Genomic DNA, 24,280 nt, shown 5'->3' on the forward strand with positions numbered 1-24,280 from the left:
TGATGTGATACTTGTCTTTCTGTACAAAGTTTCAGTTAAACAGGCCCTCCTGTTTAATACTGCACAGAACGGTGACTGTAATAAATAACAGTGCCCTCTATATTCCAAAACTGCTAAAAGAATATGTATATTTTAAATATTTCCCTACAGAAAAACGATAATGATGTGACACGATGAAGTGATTAATTAGCTTGTTTCACCATTTCACAATCTAAACATATATTAAAACATCACATTTTACCCTATAAATATATACAATTACTATAGTCAATTAAAAATAAAATGAAGAAAGTGCTAAGTGAAAATAAATAAGAAACAAAATTCAGTATGTATAATGCACTGAAGGAAATTAGTCTTCAAATATATGCATTTAGAAGGAAATAAATTATATATATATTATATATATATACACATTCAATTCATTAGAATGGCTGCCTCTGGGGAGCAAGGGGGGTAGGTGTGGTCGAAAAAAAATTTAAGGAGCTTAATTGACTTAACTAATACTATCCACTGTAAAAGACAAATCCTGAATATCCATGACTTCATGCATTAAAGTTTTAGTTTTGACTCACATTATACTGCCATGAGCAAATTTATGGGCAGGCAGCTAAATGATATACTTTGGGAATTCCAACCACCTTATAATAATTCACAAATAACCTTGTGAATCATTTCCATCCCAACTAAAAAGGAAGAGGAGTGGGAGTTTTAATGGGCCACGCATGGAAGGTGCACGTCTCACCGTTGCTCCCCATCATTAGTTAGGCTTTGTCATGGACAGTCAGCAATGAAAGCTGGAGAAGGTAGCCTGGGTGCAGGCTCACACCTGTAATCCCAATACTTTGGGAGGCCGAGGTGGGCAGATCACAAGGTCAAGAGATCGAGACCATTCTGGCCAACATGGTGAAACCCCATCTCTACTAAAAATACACAAAGTAGCTGGGTGTGGTGGCATATGCCTGTAGTTCCAGCTACTTGGGAGACTGAAGCAGGAGAATCACTTGAACCAGGAGGCAGAGGTCGCTGTGAGCCAAGATTGCACCACTGCACTCCATCCTGGTGACAGAGGGAGACTCCATCTTGAAAGAGAAAGAAAGAAAGAGAGAAAGAGAAAGAGAAAGAAGGAAGGAAGGAAGGAAGGAAGGAGAGAAAGAGAGGCAGAGAGAAAGAAAGAAAGGAAGCTGGGAAAGGTAAAGTCAAGTTGTGTGCTGTGCAAAAACAGAAATGAGTTCTATGGAGAGTTAGCCAGTACTGCCTGTACATGTAGAATGATAATGTGACTTAAATTGAGGTGTTCAGTCAATGCAACCATCTGCATTGAGGTGCACCTGTCCCTAACTAAACATGAATTACACTGAGCTTTATATCAATCAGTCTGGAATGATGAAGCAAAATTATGAATACACATAATATTAGTCCAGGTATTGCTGTGCAAGCATTATGGTGATTGGGAATAACTGTAATCAGCAGAGAACTATGTTTCTAAAATGGAGAAATAATTGCAGTCAGGAATTATGCTACATATACACATAAAACCCTCTATCATAAAACTTAAAGTATGTAGTAGAGTATTTGAATAATTATTAAATTGATATAATTGAATTTTAGAATGTATCACATCACTACAATTTTTCCTTATGATGATAATTTGGGGAAAATACAACTGGAAAAGATATACTAGAGAAAATCACTGTGACTTGATTGAAGCATTGTGTTTGATAATTATGTGATATTAAGATACCCCAAAATATCAGCCAAAATAGGTTGGACCCAGTTTCCCTTCTGTCTTTTCCTCCTATTGGAGTCAAGACTCCTTTCCCTACAATCATTTAATGAGCTTCTATCACCTATGTCCATCAACCCGACAGGAAATTATAGGACACACCTGTGTTTGTTCTGGGGACTATGTGTATCATTCATTGCATCTTGACTGTTAACATAGTCTTATAATTTTCAATGAATTTTGGTAACAAGCATATTTCCTTTCCTTCTGCCTGTTACTGTGTAATAGACAGGAATGGAAATTCTTATCATTTTTTCAATTTTTGCCATTTTTTCTCTCTACTCTAGTTACGCCTCTATTTTCCTCTGTTGCATGACCCCAGGAGAGATTTTAATTAGCTTTCTAACCTTGGTCCAGATTGCATATGCAAAGGGTAGAGGATGCAACACCCCCGGTCGTGGAGCTGCCGCTTGTGTCTGGCATGGTGAGTTCACCATTTGCTGCAAGTCCCATCGATTCTGACTGTTTCATTCAAGGGCCACGTGTTCAAAATCGAAACTAATAATTAAGCATCATTTGAATAAAATACACTGCCAGCTGAATATTCATTCAGATATGTACGATAATAAAAACTGTTCCATTGCTGGTGTAGCTAGAGAGTTCCTGAATAATCCCAAAGATTGTTACAATTAGCAAGTTTAATTACTTGAAAAAATCTTGTGCAAATTAAGATGATCATATACATTTCAGGAAAAAACACGTGATCTTTTACATAATGAATGATATTTTGCTGAGATTCTTGGATTTGTAAGGCATTGTTGGCCAAGCGTGGAATGTTTTCCTATGGTATGGTATGTGAAGTGAGTTACACGATACACAGAAAAACATTTATGTTTCAATATTTACCTTAAGATATGTGACTTTTTAGTACTTTATCAAGCAGTAATTTTGCAGATATTATTATTAAGAATCACATAAGCAGGACTAGTAATGTTTATTTTCAGACAACATGAACAGTAGGTGTGGTACTTGAAACCTTAGAAACAATTTCCATCATATCTGATAAAAATGTAGATAGTGCATAACAGCATAACATATAAATTACTCATGTAGATTTGTGTATTGCTGACTTCAGGAAAAATATCCCATGCCTGAAATGTTTCTTGGGAGATGCTTCAATTATGCTAAAGTCATGGTTCTCACAAAAAGAGAAATTGTTTCATCTTTGTAAAGATACTCTTTGATGGGCACATAGGAAAGCAGAAACCAATTGAGATAGGTGTTATCATTTAGGAAAATACAGATATACCATTTAAAATAGTAAACCATATTAAAAGCAAGCCAAGAAATTATCAAAATATATATTCTCTGATTTTAAAGAGATTGGAAATGGCTACAAAGTTACCATGTACTTGGCTGTCATGTGGAAAAGTGCGTATTTTTTAAAAAGAACCTCATGTGCCTCTAGGCTTAACATTGTATCTGTGACATCCAATTCATGATTGAGACAGGCTGTGCAAATGTTCGTATTTTGCAGTTATATTTATTCATTTCAACAGCTGAGGTCTATTCTTAAAAAGAAACCTTACATCATCCTTCTCTCTGTAAGACAAAGTGTATAAGATGATTGCAAACCTGTAGTCATGAGAACACCTTAATAAGGGTGAGTTGTATTATTTTGTTAATCTGAACAATCGGTTTTAAATCCATGTGAAGAACACACTGAAAATGATTTTAATATTAATAGGAAAGACTTGAAAAAAAGGCCTTCTTGTGTATTTTCCTGAGCAGGCTCATAGTTGCAATTGTGCAATAAATTATTTTTTTCATCATTCTTCAGACATTACTAAATCCTTTTACATACTCAAATAACAGAAGTTAGACATCACTTCATGTGGCTTCTGCAAAGGGAAAAATGGGAATAAAATGCACTTACATCATTTTGTTTGGGAATTAATTATCAACATCTAAACATGTGTAGTAAGGTGTTTAAATACATTTTTTTCTTTTTCTATATAGGCATTTGTAAATAAAGAATCCTAGTGCTGAATAACATTAAAATGAAAGTAATAATCCTTTATACACAGGTCTGTTTCACCAACAATAAAGTGATGTAGAATAAATTCTCCTTTATATTTGCTTTACCTTCTGCTTGTTTCTCTTTTATCTATGCCTGTCTGTGCTGTGTATATGGGACACATGACATTGCAAATATCTTACCATGTCCACACAATCATTAAATTCATTTTTTAAGAACAGCAAAGCAAAATGATAGAAGGGGCCGAGACCATAAGGACATTGAGGAGGAGACACCTTATTGTTCCCTGAAAAAACATATCTTTAGTCTGATTATGTGAGAAAATCAATGTTTAGTTAAGCTTCAAGAGTCAAGTTTTTGTTGCACGCAGTTAAATGCACTCATAAATGTTTCAGAGAGTAAGCAGGTATGATGGAAACTCATAACTAGTGTGTTCAAATCCAGGACATCGGGATAGATCTGCTACTTCTTGACACTATTTCCATAATAATGCCTCCAGCCATCGAGTGGAAAATCTAACAAACAGGCAAGATAGGAAAAGAATCGTAGCCCCTTTTTTAAGAGTGAAAAACTGAGATTGTACAAAGATCATGATCCAATCATGACTTCATTTAGATAATTTTGATTATTTCAATATTTTATGGAATATACTAATATGTAAAATATATATCTTAAAGAAACTACAAAGAACAGGTCAAAACTGAAGAAGGAGAAGTAACTGGCAAGCCACAATGCCATGGCAGCTAATGAACTTATTTCCATCACTTTTATTTTAAATATCTATCCAGGATACACTCTTATTATCCAAATATTACATGAATTAGAAATAGAACAGAAACACAAGTAATTTTCCTCGATACAATACAGAGATAAAGCAAAGAAACTTTGAATGACACATTAAGAGATAAATATAAAAAAGCAGAAAGTCTAAATATCGATTTAACCTGTGTTTCATACTGATACAATTAAGAAAACGGGGACGAGGAAATACTTGCTGCTATAATGGTTAAAAATCTGGAATCGTTCAAAGACACAAAAGCTCAAATTGTATTAACACCAAAGAGCCCCAAGAGATTAAATGTAAAGAAATCCACATTTGTACAAATCACAGTGAAACTGTTAAACATCTAAGACAAACAGAAATGTCTAAAGCCACTGAAGAGTACACAGCCCAGTACCTATATTGAAATAAAAAATGCAGTTAGTCTTACAGGCTGATTTTCAATAGCAACAGTGGAAGCCAAGACAGTGCAATATGATCCTCAGTGTACTGAGAATAAATGTACAGAGTGAAACTATATTCTATCAAAAAAGACAAAAATGTTTTTATGTAAAAAAAAAAAAAATCTTGCCGGGCGCGGTGGCTCACACCTGTAATCCCAGCACTTTGGGAGGCCGAGGCAGAGAGATCAGTAAAGCTCAGGAGTTTGAGGTGAACCTAGGCAATATAGCAACACCTCGTCTCCACTAAAAATACAAAAATTAGCCAGGCATGGCAGTGGATGCCAGTAATCTCAGCTACTCAGGAGGCTGCGGCATGAGAATTGCTTGAGAACAGGATGTGGGGGTTGCAGTGAGCCAAGATCCTGCCACTACACTCCAGCCTGGGCGACAGAGTGAGATCCAAGAACAAAACAAAACAAATCTGATGGAGTTTATCATCATAGACTTATGATAAATAAATATAAAAGAATTTTTTCAGATGAGCAAACATGTTCTTGATAAAAGACTGACATGCAAATAGGAAGAATAAGCAAAGATGCTAAGTGTAAGTAGATTTTAAAAATAAAAAAAGAAGTAAATAAAGTATAAAATAGTAAGAGGATCTAATAGTTGTTATTTTATTTATATATTTATTTTTATTTATTTTATTTTATTTATTTATTTATTTTTTTGAGAGGGAGTTTCACTCTTTTTGCCCAGACTGGAGTGCAGTGGTGCGATCTCAGCTCACAGCAAACTCCACCTCCTAGGTTCAAGTGATTCTCCTGCCTCAGCCTCCTGAGTAGCTGGGATTACAGTCATGTGCCATCACACCTGGCTAATTTTGTATTTTTAGTAGAGACAGGGTTTCTTCATGTTGGTCAGGCAGGTCTCGAACTCCCGACCTCAGGTGATCCACCCACCTTGGCCTCCCAAAGTGCTAGGATTACAGGCCCGAGCCACAGCACCCAGCCAGTTGTTATTTTAAAAATACATGTTTGAAATAAGTTTGTTGAATATTGTGATTTTCTACCTTAAAACGTACTGTTTAGTATAATAAGTCAGATTCCACATTGCTGTCATTTCAAGAAATTAATTTGCTAAATTAGTCTATGGAAGCACACATTGATTGCCAATCAGATCCTATCTTTGCAGCCAAAATCGGCTATGTTGGATGTGGTCAGTTCTAGCCTTTTTCTGATAGGATTTCGGTGTCATACCTTGAGAGCATACGTCTCATTAATACTCAAATAAAATCAAAGCATCTCACAGACATTTTGCCTCTTTTTTGAACCATTTCAAGGACTGCTCTCAATGATGTGTCACTGTACTTTTTAAACTGCCTATGTGTATTGGCTTCCTGGGCATAATTTCATGTTTCACCTTATTAGAAAAGCTACTTAAATTTTTTTGAAATGCTATATAAATTTAAGTCTCTCAGAAAAGTAATTTATGAGGAGATTTCTTATGTAGCTTAGGTTTGATTTTTACCACAGTCTACAACCAGATCACTTGTTACCTTACTGATAAATACATTAGAAAAAATGTAAGATAGCTTATAATTATAATGTCCTTAATTGTTGTTTCAGTGGATCAAATTTGACATTAAACTTAATGTGACATATAGACTACGTTACTCATGCTATTAATATAATCTATTAATAATGTATTAATACCTTAAATGTTAAGTTTTGTAGCAAGAAATTCTGAACAGACAATAAAATTCAAACCGGTTAAATCAAAAATACCACTCATCCTCTCTCTTTAAATTGTAATTAATTTCCTTCCTGCCAAAATTACTACTGCTACCACCATTACCACCACCACCAACAGCAGTGCTATAGAACAAAAAAGTCAAACATTTTTCTAGATATGGTTAAGTGGCTTATGGACACCTGTCATTATTTCTCATTTCTTGCCAAATAAACTGACTTGATATTAACTTTTACAAATAAAAATCAATTTTTTATTCACTAACCCAGAAGCAAATGATCTACAGTTAACAACTTGGAAAGTAAGTCAACTTATTTAAAAACTAAGGAGTAGGACTGTTAAAAATTTTTTTAAAAAGGAAATATATGGCATTTTATTGGATTTATTAAGAAATTACATCATTTAAGGACATTTCTTCTACTCGTATTTAATTAAGCTTTTAAAAAATAACTGTGATGGTTATTTGTTAATTGATATTTTGATATTTTTGGCCCTTAATTGCCCCATTAGTTCTATACTTATGCAAACTCAGAATGCTTTGAACTGATTTTAACTTCACATTTTAAAATGTATGTCAACAATTTTGCTCCTTCACTATTGAAATATGTGTCCTTTTACATGAAGAATCAGAAGTTTATCTTATCAAGGAGGAACTTGATAAATACAATAAATTCAAGCTCCTTTGTCTCTAATTCTCATCATTCTGGCCACTTATATATGATACTACCCAGTGTACTACGTTGTTATTCACTGTAACTTAATTGTCCTTCCCTGTTAGAATACGTGCAATAGAAAGCCAAGAGGGCATTTAATTTTAGCTTTGTATTATCAGCTTCTGTCAAAGTAATCGCACATAGTTGGTGTTCAGTATCCGATAAACGAACGAATGAATAAACTGATCGATTAGGATGCTTTTTGTTTGGAGCAAGAGTATATGTAATTACTCAGCCAGACGCACCTGTTTGAAGGAATCAGCAAGATTGGACTGCAAAGACCAAATAACGGTAACAAAGCGGCCGGGCGCGGTGGCTCAAGCCTGTAATCCCAGCACTTTGGGAGGCTGAGACGGGTGGATCACGAGCTCAGGAGATCGAGACCATCCTGGCTAACACGGTGAAACCCCGTCTCTACTAAACATACAAAAAACTAGCCGGGCGAGGTGGCGGCACCTGTAGTCCCAGCTACTCGGGAGGCTGAGGCAGGAGAATGGCGTGAACCCGGGAGGCAGAGCTTGCAGTGAGCCGAGATCGCACCACCGCACTCCAGCCTGGGCGACAGAGCGAGACTCTGTCTTAAAATAAACAAATTAATTAATTAAATAAAACAGAAAATAACAAAGCAGATGAAACCCTGATGTTCTAGGTAATTTAAAAATAGAAGTAAATTAAGCTGAAAATAAATGAAATAAATCCTGACACGTTCTCTCCCTGTCTCTCACTTTGTCTTTTTGGCAATTTTCATTCAGGTGAATATTGTATAGCAATTGTCAATATAATTATTGTTCATAAGAAAAATTAAATATATATTACCAAATCACTGAAATGTCAATTTTGTTATAGAAGACTTGCCAAATCAGTAAAATTGCTCCAAATTTTGCAATATGAATCTTTAATTGAAAATGTATCAATAAACTGTCAATATACCTCATAATTGTTATCACAAACAATGTTTTAATTTTAATGACCATTTTGCAATTTACCCCTAAGCATTTTTTAAATCTCTCTACTGGTTCGTGAGATATATTTTATTTGGTGGAGTTTGATTAACCTGCTTCATTAGACCACACGTGAAATTAAAATGCTTACTGGCTCCACTGTTTTCAACTCTGTCTCACCATAACAAACACCAAGTGGATACACATGCAATTCACTGAGCCCAACACATATTCTGGAAGCACATCACTGCTCTGTTGATTTTGCTAATGGAGTAAATAAACCTATTTTCTTCATGAGAGGGAAGTGGAAACTATACAAGTAGGTGTGTAGCTTACTCAATGAGTTTACATAAGATTCAAGCAAATATTTGTGAAAAAGATGTATTTTTTTTAGTGAGCAACAACAGATTGTGGAGACATTGCATGAGGGGATGATACGAGAAAGCCATAAAGCTCTTAAGGGATCTCAAAATAATGAAGTTCAGCCCTTACTGAAATTGCATTCTGTGGCTTGAGTAAAAGTGTTTGTTTAAAAAGCATAGAGAATTTTGTGTCAACTTTAGAGACAGAAGCTATTTATAAAACCCCTAGTAACCTCGAGGTCTTAAGAAACCAATATTACCCAACTGATTTCATTTCTAGAATCTGATCATATAATAACACACTTTTCTACACATACTGTCTATGTAAGATTTTGCCTTTATTTTATTTACCCAACTCAATTGCCCCACTCATACCTGAGCACTTACCCTGACATTCTAGGTAATCTAAAAATAGAAATAAGTTAAGCTTAAATTTAATTAAATAAATCCTGTCACATTCTCATTCTCTCTCTCTCTCTCTCTCTCTCTCTCTTTCTCTCTCTCATTCTTATCTTTTTATGACTTTCCTATATCAAAGGTTCTGGGGTATGATATAGGTAAATTTAATATCCTTTTAACTTCTAGTTAACTTGGTAGATATGGCTTGTAAATTTAGTTTTTGACAGCAGCAAAGAATTTTGCTGAACCTTTTCAAGTATGCTGCTATTTTCAGGCATACGGGGCAAAATTTACTTCGAAAAGATAAGTTTATTTTCTTAACACGTGATACAGAAGGTAATGTGAGGTGTTGTCTATGTTCAGAAAAAAGGAGAGTTTTCATACCGAATATGAACAGAACCACTATAAATATTTATATTTTGATATGCTCAATATAAAAACTATCCATTAGAATTTATCCTGAAAGGATTTCTTTGGTGCTTCATTTATTGTGACTGGTTTTCTAGTTCTAGCATACATTTTTACTCAAGGCTGCTTTGACAAATTTAATCTGCTTGTTTTATTCATCTTTTTAATAGTTGTTTCAAATCTGCTTCTGCTTGTATCATATTTTTGTTAGTAGATGTACATAAAGATTAATACAAATTAATTATCACATTTGATATTTAAATCATTGGTAGATTTTGTGACCATTCTAAATTTAAGCATGCAGGCATTAAACAACTATTGAATTATCCCAAACAAAAATGGCTTATATAAAATAAATGTGTGCCACAAATAAATTTTCATGTCAGAGACTGAAAATACAAATGCCTTCAGCAGGAGGAAATTAACACAGGTATCTGTACTCAGTGAATAGATAATAGCAGGAGCAAATAAACTTGTTTGGTAAGGAAGTATATCCCCCCATCCCCCGCTTACATTATCTATGCTGTTGTCTATACATGGTGTTAAAGCAGAACTATCAAACTGAACAGATGACAGTCATATACAATACATACATATTGTATATCGTCACAATTCTGAAATGTTTTTCTATGCTAAATAAAAGGGAGATGTTACAATTGGAGAGATCTTGAAATGTGACAAAAGGTTTTTAAACTGCAGTAGGATGTGTACCATTAGCACATCAGCAATAGCAAAAGAAAAAATAGACTTTATTTTGTAGGCAATAAGGATTCCTTGTGAGTATTGAGCAGGGAGTGTTAACATTATGAGAAAAGCGCTACTGGGAGAGGCATATGGCAGCTCTGTGTAGAATAAAATGATGTAAGTAAAAAATAATAAGGTATAAGAATTAGAATTAGAATAGTGACACTAGAATAAAGTGTCACTTTTTTTTTTTTTTTTGTCAGCAGTATCTGGCAATTGGTTGAAGGCATGGGGCAAAAAACCATACAATTAAATTATTCCCAGCCTTTGAACTTACATGTGCCTAATATCTTGATGCATTTCTTTAAGAACTAAAGCCAAAGGAATGGACTTTGTAACAGGTATTAGTGTTATATTTGAAATTCTAAATAGATATTCAAGTAGAGATTATGGTAAACATTTATTTGCAAAGTTAGGGTCAACCTTAAGAAAAAAACGAATTCCAGGACTACCATTTATTGGGCACATTTGTCTAATATTACACACATCACCATTAGTTCTCATGTCAGTTCTACGTGGTATTTATTATTACTGTATTTTCAAGTAAGTAACTTAGTCAAGGCTAGTCACTGTTAAGTGTGGAGCCTGTGTGCTTCCAAATTCACAAAGATTTAGAATACAATGACATAAATTCCTTACTGAAGGATGTTTCCAAATAAAGCAGTGGAGAAGAGTAGAGATAGCAGAGAAGACAAGAAGCACGAGAGGAGAATGAATTTATTTATTCTCTTGGTAAGAGGAGAACTAGGTAAGCACAAAATGAATGAAAACAGGAAGAGAAAATTAAAGAAGGAAAATGAAGCAGAAACATCAAGGAAGAATGAAGTCTTTTACTTCCCCACCACACCCAGTTTGAATGGTTTAGCTATGTACAGGGTATCAGTATTTCTACCCTGCATCCAAAAAAAAAAGAAAACATGTACTTTTCTTTGGATTTATGCAAGAATAATCTATTTCTAAAAGCATCATGAAGAAATGTAATCTTTAATGAAGATTTCATAGAGGAGGTAGTAGTGGTAGAAAAAGCAGTGAATATTTATTGAGGATTTTACTATTTATATAGCACTGCTCTAAGGAAGATAACATTTGTTAATATCTAACACTCACAATACCATTATAAAGTGCATACATTTTACAAATGAGAAAACTGATGTCCAGAAAGTTGAAATAGCTTTTCCTAAGGCAACAAATACGTTTAAGGAAATCACATGAACACACAAGTCCCACTGGTAATTCTTTTTTAAAAATGGTCACTTTTACATGGAAATTCCCACTCTTTTTCATTTATTTTTTCTTTTTGTTGCATTGAAGGCTTCTGTCAGCATACTAGTAAACTGAGGTATATTTGTGAGCCCTGTATTATGTACTCCTATCAGCATGTGAGTAAACTGAGGTAGAGTTGTGAGCCCTGTATTATGTAGTCCTAGAATTATTTTAAATTATTCCATATATTTCAGTTTAACTTGTAGAGGATTTGTAAAATATTTGACAATGGCTCTCAGCTTAGAATGGAACCAGAGCTTACGACTAATCTTGAGGATCTTGCTTTGTTCTTAAAGGGATTTAAGTTTATGAAGAAATTGAGATTTAGAGGATTTTTAGCTTTGAAGACCAGTGAAGGTTGGGAATTTAATTTTCTTTCTGTGCTAAGTATCTTCTCAAATGAACATTTGTTGTTATCAAAAGTTACCCAATGTGGCAGATTGTCATCTGGAATTACAGTATAAATACGTATACTATATCAAGAGCAAGGGTCTAGGATAGAAGACGCATGAACTTTGGTGTCCACTGATAAAAACTCATGAGTCTAGCAATGGCCATTGGAAAGCTTTGCTTTTGGTCTTGTGCTTTGGGCCCCCGTCTGTCTATGACTCCTGGCAAAAGAGAAGTTTAGGAAGGAGACGTCTTGCAGTGCCAGACTCTCATCAACAAAATAAAACAATGCTGAAAAAGCTCTCTTGACATTTTAATAATTGGCCTGAAATAGAATTTATCAGAAGGATGCCAGTGTAAGGAGAAATTTCTGAACTCCTCCACCCCTGGGGTCAAATCAAGAAACAGATTTATCAATCGCTATGTTCTCGCTTCTTCCTAATGAAAACACTTTCATAGGTTTCCAAAAATAATGATGAGGATCAATATATAGCAGACAGATTTCCACTGAGAATGACAAATTTCAAATCTGATCAGTTAATCAAGGGATTCCTAGGAGACAAAGTAAAGTTAGCTTTCGAGAACTCAAGAAAAACTTAAAACCAGTACCTGACTTACCCCATCATCACAGCCAGAGACCTTAGGCAGAAGCTCAAAGGGCCTCAGTGGAACCTACTGTTTACAAGTTTCAGATCTTAGACCAGGGAAGCAAGACGGTCTTGAGTGGATATTGGAGAAACCACTAGATTGCTGAACTCTCCTAAAGTATCACTACAAAAACTGTTACTAAAGCTCAACTTTAGAACTTACTGCTTTTAGAGACAAGAACACCTTGACAGTTTTTACAGTGTTAAAGACTGGAGAAAACATCAGTAGTTTAAGGCATCTCTATCAAGGCAAGGAACTAAGGAACTAATTAGAATTTGGCAAATGTGTGTACAGTTCTGGATTGGTGAAAACTGCCAAGGGAGGGTCCTGAACCAAGTCTTGATCAGAGAATGGTTTGGCTAAGTTGGAAAACTATTGTCTCTGACAAATGGATCAGCAAACATTTCCTGAAACAAACAATAAAGTTATTTGTTCATTTCCAGTCTTATCTTTTCCAGGTAAACTTTGCCTGGAACAAGGAAGTAAGTCACGTTGACACTGGTGGTTATGTCATGTTGATGTGAGTCTTGTTGACATATATATCGTCTGGTGTCAACATGAAAAAAAAAAATCCTTCCCCAGTCTTTGTGTTTCCTGTTCTGATATTCTGAATTCTCAAACCTTATTCTTCTCCATACTTTCATCTCCCTCTTTTGTCCTCCTACCTGATTGGCTCTTTCTTGCTTATACATTTATTTCACCACTTCACCTAGCAGGACCCTGGAAGTCTTCAGTCTTTTAAAATACCTCACCATCCTGGCTATACTTTCTCTTCATTTACTAATTCATTAATTTTCAGATAATAACAATCCAAATTCAATCTCTTCTTTGTTAAACTATTCCCTGCTCATCAGATACGTGCCAAGTTTTTTAATTCATTGGCAAATTCAGAGACCAATGGCAAGTATAAGTAAAAATATTAATTTCAGCTACATGTAATTTAAGAAATAATCACCTTCAACAAGCAGTATAAAGGTAAAAGTTAAAATAATTAGAAGTTTTAAATATATGTTCAGATGCCAAATTACATGGATTACATTATAATATTTCAAAAACAAATTGTAGTGTGGAAATTTTATATACCATCATTCTACCAGACACATCAGTTAGAAAGTTAACTTGGAAGTGGGTCCTTCAGCCAAGTACTAGAGTCAGAGATGTTAGAGGTTTGCCATTAAATAATGGTAAAATCAAATACTGAAGTACCCTTCGGGGATCATATTGCTACCTCTTTGGGGATGTGGCTTTTTACTGTGGTCTAGCAACACTGGTTTTCTGAAGGATACTGTGTCAGAGCTGATGATTAAATCAATGAGAAGAGTTAGTTGAGGAATGAGTTTGGTCAGTCAGAAATTGGGATTTAAGGAAAAATCCAGCCAGGTGCGGAGGCTCATGCCTGTAATCCAGCACTTTGGGAAGCTGAGACGGTGGATCACCTGAGGTCAGGAATTTGAGACCAGCCTGGACAACATGGTGAAAACCTATCTCTACTTAAAATACAAAAATTAGCCAGGTGTGGTGGTATGCGCTTGTAGTCCCAGCTACTGGAGAGGCTGCAGCAGGAGAATCGCTTGAACCTGGGAGGTGGAGGTTGCAGTGAGCTGAGATGGCTCCACTACACTCCAGCCTGGGGTACAAAGTGAAACTTCATTTCAAAAAAAAAAAAACACACAGAAGGAAAATGAAAATCATGAAGAAGGGGGGCAGGGTAAAGTAAGTGTGGAGGAAAGAAAGAACTTTCAAAATTAGTGTCATTGCAGCTTTAAATTTCTAGCAGAGTGTTTCTAGAAATGAAATCAAGAGAAAATCTTGCACCAGATATGGGTCATGTGGTGTATTAGTCTGTTCTCACACTGACATACAGAAATACCTGAGACTGGGTAATTTATAAAGGAAAGAAGTTTCACTGATTCACAGCTCCCCATGGTTGGGGAGGCCTCAGGTTTCAATCATGGTGGAAGGCACCTCTTCACAGGGAGGCAGGAGTGAGAATGAGTGCTGAGGGAAGCGGGCAGAGACCCTTATAAAACCATCAGATCTCATGAGAACTCACTTATTATCACAGGAAAAGCATGGGGGAAACTGCCCACATGATTCAATTATCTCCACCTGGTCCCGCCTTTGACATGTGGAGATTATTACAATTCAAGATGAGATTTGGGTGGGGACACAGAGCCAAACCATACTATATGGTATGTTCAACTTTCTACTGCAGGCTCTGATCAACCATTGATGACTTATCAGCAAGAGAATGACATTTAAGAGTAATGTGTCCAACTGCAATGAGAGTGTGCAAAGGCAGGGTTTCAGGACCAACACAGGGGGCCAATTTAAGAAACTCCTAGAATAATGTAAGAAAAGGTGATAGCACATCCTGAACCAGAGAGATAAATGGAGAGGAGCATTGAAAAGGAAAGGAGAAATAGGATAATGTTTGTAAAAGTAAATTCAGCAGGACTTGATGAATTGTTTGACCTGGATCTTGCAGAAAATAGGGAACTAAGAATATGTTCTCATCTACTAGATTTTGATGATCCCAATTGTAGTTACCAATCAGAGGTGAGTTTGATGTTTTGAGGATGATCATCACGGAACCCTTTAACCTTAGGGATTTAAATGCATTTAAGGGAAAGTCCTAAGCAAGAGACCAAAAAAAAAAAAAAAAAAAAAAAAGTGTACAAGAGAAAGAGGGGGCAGAGGACTGCAGATGAATGGAGATCACATTAAGTAGAGAGATAAAGGAAGTAGGAAGCAGAGATGCACTATGCAATTACTTAGAAGTGGAAGGATGTTTAGGAGTTGGGGATGTTGAGCTTGTGTTTACCGATACATTTACTGATAATTTCTGCATAAAACTATTATTTTTCTCATGATGGAAAGAACTGTTACAAATGAGAATATCACAGAAGGACTAAGATGACCAAATAGTTGGGTAACTGCTGTAATATGGACTTGGGAACAGAGACAGACTATGAACCAGGCTGGATAGAAACTGTGCTGCATGCATTGGTGTCTTCCCATTGGCTTGAGCTTGTCCATTGTGCAGCAACAGATGGTTCTTACCTCTGAATAGTAACCTTGACATGTTGAATATTAAATGATAATAAATATCTTAGTAACTCCCTTACAAATAATAATGCAGGATAGGTGCACCCTAATTGTTCATTGATTATATATATAATGTAAAGATTAAATGAAGCATTTTGGGGGAATGTTATGATAATAATAGCTAATACATTTCTATTTGGAAGGTTAAAAAAACCTTGATAATCCATGAAGACAAAAAGCAAGAGCTGAAGAGAACAAAGTATCAAAACAGTGAAAATTTTAAAGATTTGGATGTATAGAAGCAGACAGACACATAAGGAAATATTCTGTAGCAACTCATAGTCTTCCCTGGAAATTTTGAACTGGTAGAGGATACAGAATCAGATTTTTGCCAAATGTATTCAGTTATGTGAGGAATAGAGAGTTGATATCTGCATTACGTAAATAATTTTCCTGTAACAGTCTCACTTGGGAATGGAGTATACCAATGATGTTATTGTAGACTTTGAAGTGTCAACAGATTAAATTGATCATTTTAAATAATTAATGTAATGTGAATACTATAAAACATACAGACATTCGATTGTCAGTATGTGAATTAAAATGTTAACAGTGCATTTATGTGGAAATCTTGTTCTTGAATAATCTGCAGATTTGAAAATCGAGGGGGTCATTCCAGCAATTTTTTTTGTTGCAGGGCTCATTGCTGCTGCTTCTGAGTTTGGCTTTACTGACGACAGTTTCTTTAATGTTGGATGCTAAGGTAAATCATTTTAATGTATACATAATCAGTAGTACTGTGAGAGAGTTAATATATCTGCCATAAGTAAACCAATTCTTTTCTGATTTGTAATTTAAGAAGCAGATTTAAATTGGCTTTCCAAAATGAGTCAAGAAAATGAACCTGAATCTCAAAGAAGTGAGTGCCCGGAGGAATAAACTTAATTGACGTGTTGAAATGTTCCTGAAAGTTTTCAGAGTAATAGAGGCTATTTTAGGGCCAAAACACCTATAAAGAGATCTTTAATATCCTAAGTTGTTTTCATGAAAGAGTGAATGAATCTCCAAAACAGTAAACAGTTCACAACGTTTTGGGGGATAGGTTTTCTGCCTTTTAAGCATAATATAAATGGAAACTGTTGTTTATTTTCTATAGTCAAGCAAAGTATTACATGCCACTGCTAATGGGAAAACCACTTACACACTTGCCTAAACAGCAATTCCATTCTTTAGAAGCAATGATAAATGTTCTTTCTTTTGAATGTGAACAAGGAATTACTTGACTACAAACCATTCATTCTAGTATTATTAATTATGTAGAGAATTTCGTGATTTAATGGAATTTAGATAGCCTTGCAGGAAGCATTGCGATTTAGTAATGTACTGACAATTAGCTAAGAAAGGTATCATGTATATTTGATCCCTATTTCTAGACATCAACCTCTGATACATTAGAAGCATGAGGAATAAAAAATACATTATTAGTCATTTTGGGGCACTAAAAATGTCTTCTTTAAAGAAGAGAAAACATTTTTGTGAAAAAAGAGGAATTGTGTAATACAATTGATTTCATAGCAAGACTGAAGTATCTAAAGGGCTTTGTGTGTGAGAAGTAAATTGAGCTACTTCAAATAAAAAAATAGAAAATGTTAAGAGTTAATAGTTGTTCCTTAGAACTGTATCTTTTTCACTTTAGGATTCCCATAGCACTTTGGGCTTTTCTTGTATTACATATTAATTTATCTATTGCTTGACACTTATTTATTCTTGTCTTGCCGCTTTAAAGAACATTTGCATCTTTTATACGTGATGGCATATAACATTGGCTTTAAAGAGGCCTAAGTTAAAATTCTTGGCTGATGTAATGACAATCTTTGTCCTCAATGTTCATGTTTAAAAACGTGGGAAACTATGGAAAAAATAAAATCTTGGAGAGGTTTTCTTGTCATGAAGTTAATTAAGGTAAGCACTGTAGGAAGAGTCCAATGAAAACTGCAGGCTATCTTGGTCGTTCTTTATATAAATCTATTATCAATACGTCAAGAATGCCTCTTACATTGCATTAATCATTGCCCAGAGGATACTAGAAATAAATTCATGATAATGTAATTTGAGAGTTAATGTATGTCATTAGGTTTAATGGATTAGAGCATCACTTAATGAAATGAACAGATATAGGATAGGCTTTATCTTTAAGAAATGATGATAAAATAATGTATTAATAGGTTTAGACTTAGCTTTAAATAATAGAAAACCAAACTAAAACAGAAGTGACTTAAACAAGTTAGAAGTTTATTATTATCTCCCAAAGAAATTCAGAATTAGGTAATTCAGGGCTGGCATGGTATTACACGATATCAGAGACTCAAATTCTCAATCTTGTTAACCTTCATTCAGGCCTCCATGACCCATGTCACCTCGTGGACCAAAATTGCTGCTCTAGATCCAGCCATTATATCTGCACTTTAACCAACAGAAAGTAAGAAAAGAAAAAGAAAAGCATGTGCCCTCAGTTATAGGGCAATACTCTTAGAAACCTGTTGACCAGAATTTAGTTCCTTAACTAAAAGGAAAGCTGGAAAATATTGTCTTCCTTTTGGATACTATATGCAAAGATCAAAATCAGAGTTCTACTACCAAGCAGGCTGAAAAAATAAATATTGGAAGACTTTGGGCTGTCACTGTAATGTATATATTATTGTATCCATCATCTACATAAAAATATTTAAAAATAAATTTTATTGAGTATATTTGAGATTTATAATGCGATGTAATTGAGAAACATAAATAGTAAAATATTTACTATAGTGAAGCTGATTAAGACAGCTATCATATCACAGTTGCTATTTTTGTGACAAAAGCAGCTAAAATCTCTTTATTCAACAAAAATCCCTATTACAGTAACATTTTATTAACTTTAGTCCTCATATTTTATATTAGACCTCCAAACTTGTTTATTCTATGTATCTGCTATTTTGCATCCTTTGACCCAAAGCTCCCCATTTCCTCTCTCATTCCTCTCACTATATATATATATATATATATATATGAGCTCAAATATATGTCATTCATGTAAGTGAGACCATGCAAGATTGTTCTTTCTTATCTGGATTATTCACTTAACACTGTGTCCTTAGAGCCATCTCTGCTGTGACAAATGTCAGGGACTTCTTGTTTTTTAAGACTGAATAATGCTTCATTGTGTATATATAAAAATTTTCTTTATTCGTTAGCTCATCGATGGACATTTAGGGTGTTCCCATACCTTGGCTATTGTGGCTAACGCTGTAGTGATATATTGTTATATTCTATCTTTTTGATAATAGCCATTCTTACAGATGTGTGATGATATCTCAATTATTTTAATTAGCATTTCCTTGATGATTAGTGATGTTGAACACCTTTCATAAATCTGGTGGCCAATTTTATGTCTTTTTGGAGAAATATATCTTTGGGCTCTTTGCTCATATTTTAATGGGGTTGTTTGTTTTTCTCCTATTGAGTTGTAAGTGTTCTTTATAAGTGTTGGATACTATCCTCTTATCAGATATATGATTTGCAAATATTTTTCCTGGTTGTAAGTTGCCTTTTCATATTTTAAGTTGCTTCTTTTGCTATACAAAGGCTTTTTAGTTTAAAGTAGTTCCATTTATTTATTTTTGCTTTTGTAGCCTGAGCTTTGGGTTTCACCTTAAATAAAATTATGATAAAGGCCAAAGTCAAGAATACTTTCCTTTATGTTCTCTTCTAGGTGTTTTACGATTTTGGGTCTTACATTTAGGTCTTTTGTCTATTACAAGTTGATTTTTGTGTATAGTCTAAGCTAACAGTCCTCCTTCATTTCTTTGCATGTGTAAATCCAGTTTTCCCAACACGATTTATAACTTCCATTAGGTTATTGTGATGTGCTTGTCAAAAATTGCTTAAACATATGCGTTTGGATTGCTTGTTGGGCTTTCTATTCTGTTCCATTACTCTATGTTTCTGTTTTTATGACAGTACCATAATGTTTTGATTACTGTAGCTTTGTAATATAAACTTAAATTAGGAATAAAGCATTCAACTTTATTATTTTCTTTTCAGTATTACTTTGTATATTCAGAGCTTTTGTGGTTCTACACACATTTTAGGATTGTTTTCTTCTATTTCTATGAAAAATGCTATTGAAGTTTTGATACGGATAACCTTAAATATGTATACTGCTTTGGGTAGTATAAATATTTTAACAATACTATTTCTTCTCACCCATGGGTGAGAACATGGGGTATATTCTCATTTATTTGTGTCTTATTTAGTTGCTTTAATCAATGTTTTATAGTTTTTAATGTTCATATCTTTAACTTTTTTGAGTAAATTGATTTGTAGTCATTTTTCATGCTTTCATAAGTGGGATTTTTAAAGAATTTATTTTCAGAAAGATCATTACTTTGGTATAGAAATAGTACTGATTTTTGTATGTTAATTTTGTGTCCTGCAACTTTATTGAATTGATTTGTTAGTTCTAGCAGTTCTGAGGTAATCATGGCATCTGCAAATAGAAGTCATGTTACTTCTTCCTTTCTGATTTGGATGCCTTTTATTTATCTTGTCTATTGCTCTTGCTAGGACTTCTAATACATTGTGAACGAGAGTGATGGGCGTGGACATCTCTACCTTGTACTGGATCATAGTGGAAAGTTTTCAGTTGTTCCCCATTGATTATGATGTTAGCTGTTTTCTGTGGTATGTGTGCGTGGATTTTTGTTTGTTTGTTAGTAAATAAAGGGCCTTTATAACATTGAGGAGCTTTTCTTTTATACCTAAACTGTTCAGAGCTGCCATAATTCACACTGAACAGAATGCAGGAGCCTAGGTTAAAACAAGACTGAGTTTGTGCCTCATTTACACCTTTCATTTGCTCTTTGAAATTGAAAACTTGCTTAAACGCTATTTCTGTTTCTTCAATTATAAAATAAGGTATTACCTACACCATATCTTCTGAGTGAAGAGTAAATGATTTTATCGTTATAAACGTGTTAACACAATGGATTACACATATTGCTCACTCCAAATGCTTGTTCTGTTATCATCATTACCACATTTAAATACATTCCGACGTTTATATCTTCTGCCTATACACGTACACCACATACTTATTCTCACATAAAAAAATTTCTAAAATTCTTCCATCTATTTATAAGAAGAACTATTAATATGTTCACCTTACAGAATGGTAAAGACTTTCTGAGAATAGAAAACAAACACACAAAAGAAAAACTAGAACCTGGGTTAAGGGAAAGCCTTGTGATTTAAAGGGTATGAGACCTGGAGTCATCTGCTAAAGAATCAAATGTTTAACTTGAAGGAGAATGGGCAAGGGCATTTTTTTTTTTTTTGAGAAAATGCTTTTACATTACAGTGAGGAATAATATTCCCAGCCAAGGAGCCAGGGTTTATATCCCAAGGGAAGTGTCAGTGATGACTAGGTTTCTCTCTCTGTCTTAGAAGGGGAGAGTTGGCAACTCTGTAAACTGTCCTATAGGGTCGTAGTCATCATTATGGCTGGCTTCCTTTCCCATTACTCTGTACATGTAGGGTGACATCTGGCTTTCATCACGTTGCCCCTGGGGGACTGGGACAAGGGTGACTGATGCAACTATTACGGTGAGGCTCTTCAAACTACTTGGTGTCAGCTGTTTCACTGGAATTCGGGATCTGAAAAACAATTGACCAATTCTTAAACGAAAGCCTTATGATTCTCATGTCAGAGGTCCTATCCATGGAAACAATGGGGATGCAGATGATCAGCATCCAGTGCTGTGTGACTTACGGTTACAAGAAAGTGAGTCAAAGTGCAGTCTAATAAATGCTTAATTATAATTATAATTCTGTCCAGAATTCTTGTTAACCTTGTGAGGATGGATTCATTGCTTTGAATCGTATTTTTATTTGAAATCTGCCTGCCACTGCAGTTTCTATTTAGAACACAAAGGCATCCTGGTTCCAACCATCCTCCTGGACCCCATACGGATGCACTCCATATTAGCCTTAGAGTAGGGAGATAAAACAGAGTTTTTAATGTGTTGACCCCAGACCCCAGGATACAACCAAGGAGAAGGGTCTTTCTAAGTAAGATCTGGGTTATAAATGGTTAGAGAGAGCTCTGTGGTTAATAACTCCAACAGAGGTACAGGGAATAGGAACAGGGCAATTTCTCAAAGGAAAGGGAGACAGGCTGGGACCAGCAGAGAGTGCAGAGACAGTGTAATGGATGGAAATAAAATTGTGCGACTCCAGGTACCACATCCATTACAGTGGCAAATGGACTTTAATATACTTTTTACAATGAAAAGGTAGTTGCTCCAGAGAATTACATCAGGCTATTATTAAATTAAATTTTAAACTCTGAAAACATCTTCTTAAAATTATCCGTCCACAGAAACTATCTTATAATTCTAATTTGACTACAGAGTAAACTTTCCTAGAGAGCTAGAAAGTTTTAATCTTTTGAACATTTAGTTTTAAGCTGATAATAGTTATTTCTCATTATTAATTATCAAACTAGCATTATAATTTCATTTATCAGTTGTGTAAGTTGGGTTAAAGTGACTCCACAGTTACTGTGATGCAATGTAGGCTATTTGACATAATCATTTTTTCTGAGCTACAGTTTGTGTTCCAAACACTTGGTGTTCATGAGTTTTGTTAAATTCACCTAAATTAAAAAAAATTCTCTGATTCTATTTGGGGGAGAGCTCTCAGACCTTGTTTATATTTGATAGCATGTCATCTTTGCCATGTGCCTCAGAGAGTATATTTGCAATTGCTACAACAGACACTAACTCAACGATTATATAATAAACTGTGAGCTTTGAAATAGAAATCCTCTAGCTACAACAACACCTAGAACAATGTAGGCTGAAAAGTGAATGCAACACGAATCCATGGAATAGCCTCTTGAGTCCACATTTGCAAATAAAAGTATTTCTTTCTTTTCCTAGTGCATCTAGAAAACCATTTTTTTTTCCTCTAGAATTTGGGAATGTAATCCTACACTATATCTTGAAACTAACTTAATACCATGCACGTGACAAAGATTTAATGGGGTGTGTGTGTGTGTGTGTGTGTGTGTGCGCGCGCGCGCGCACATATCTGACATCTCCACTATGTCTACACTTGTTTTACATCCAACTGTCAATTTGACACCTATACTTAAGATGATTGACGGGCACCTCACTATTAACTTGGCCAACACAGAAGTTTCTAATTTCCCACATTACCAACTTAATTTTCACAATGTTTCTATGGATCAGTAAAGGAAACCTGCCTTCCTCCAAGTTGCTTAATAGTGAAAAATAAAATTTAGGAGAAAATTCTTCACCCACAGCATGTTATCCTGGCTCTATCTGCAACCTGTATCTGAGATCTATTCACCATGCTCGCCATTCTCCATTCTTTCTGAAAATTTCTAAGTCTAAACCACCATAGTCTCATTAGACTCTCAAGAGTTTCCAGTGGTGTCTGCCTGTTTCCTCTTAGGTCTCCTTTAAAGCCATTATTGAACAACAGATAATCTAAAAGTATAGATCATGTCATGATCTACTCCTGTTTAAAACTCTGTGGTGACTGCCTATTACTGTCAGAATAAGGTTCAGACTTCTTAAAATGGTCCACAAATGTCTCCCTGACCTGTCCTTTGCCTTGCTGCAGACAACTGTGGCCCCTCTCCCACCTCCTTCACCGCCCCACAGCTCTGCTGGCCTTCTTCTTTTCTATCTTGAACATGCCAAGCTCTGTTACCATCTACCATTTTTTTCATATTCTACAACATCTACCATCTTCACATTTGCCTTATCTCTGTCTAGGATACCCCTTTTAGATGTTCATGGCTCACTCCCTGCCTTGTTGTCAGGTGTTAGAGCTGTCTGTTTTCACTCACTGTAGATGAGCGGAAGAGGAAGTGAGGGCCTTCCCAGAACAACTCCCCCAGGTAACTATATGACTCTGCATTAATCTATTTGTAACACGTATCACCTCCTGAAATGTTTTTATTTTTAATTTGTTTAGTCTTTTATTTCACAGTTCTTCCCTCTAAGATATAAAATTCATGAGGACAGATAAATTTGTCTCTCATGTTTATCCCTGTATGTTCCACAAGATAGTCTGAAACATAATGGCTCCTACATGTTTATTCAATGAATTATGTTTCATTCTTTTAACATGGCTTTTTTCCCCAACCTGTAAGTGTTGTAATGGTATAAGCTCTGCTTACTCACCAGTTCTCCCACTTCATTGTTAAAAGAGGGCCAGGTACTCAGAAATGGGCGGAGAGGAGGGAGCAGGTAGACCTGCAGACCATTTGTGTAAGGAGGACTTGCTAAAGAAGAGTTTGTTTAGGAATGTAACAGTTAAATGTCTTCGGATCTCTTAAACAGAGTTCTCCAAAAGCCCCATGTGGCCAAACATTCAGGCTAAAATTGCTGTATAGAGGCAATATATTAAATAAAAATATGTAAACACATAATATTCCCATATTTGGTAAAGTACAATACACGTTAGCTCTTAGTACTACTACTTGAAATGGTTGTCAATTTATTTCCCTGTTTTGATGTGAATGATTACATATTTTAATGCAACTATTTTACAGGATGTGTACATGTATACATCTATAGATAGAATTATGTAGTTTTGAGTACATAGCATATATA

The 24,280-nt window shown here is 35.0% G+C and overlaps 1 long non-coding RNA gene across 3 annotated transcripts in view; it reads left to right on the forward strand.

The window, feature by feature from the left end:
* LOC105489344 (uncharacterized) overlaps positions 1-24,280 on the forward strand; it is a 163,584-nt gene that overhangs the window by 57,102 nt on the left and 82,202 nt on the right. For all 3 annotated transcript variants that reach the window (XR_011617197.1, XR_011617196.1, XR_011617195.1), the window contains exon 2: positions 16,291-16,356. This is a non-coding gene — a long non-coding RNA (uncharacterized lncRNA). The remainder of the gene's footprint in view (positions 1-16,290; positions 16,357-24,280) is intronic.

The sequence above is a fragment of the Macaca nemestrina genome, chromosome 19, assembly GCF_043159975.1.
Source record: "Macaca nemestrina isolate mMacNem1 chromosome 19, mMacNem.hap1, whole genome shotgun sequence".
NCBI classification, from domain to species: domain Eukaryota; kingdom Metazoa; phylum Chordata; class Mammalia; order Primates; family Cercopithecidae; genus Macaca; species Macaca nemestrina.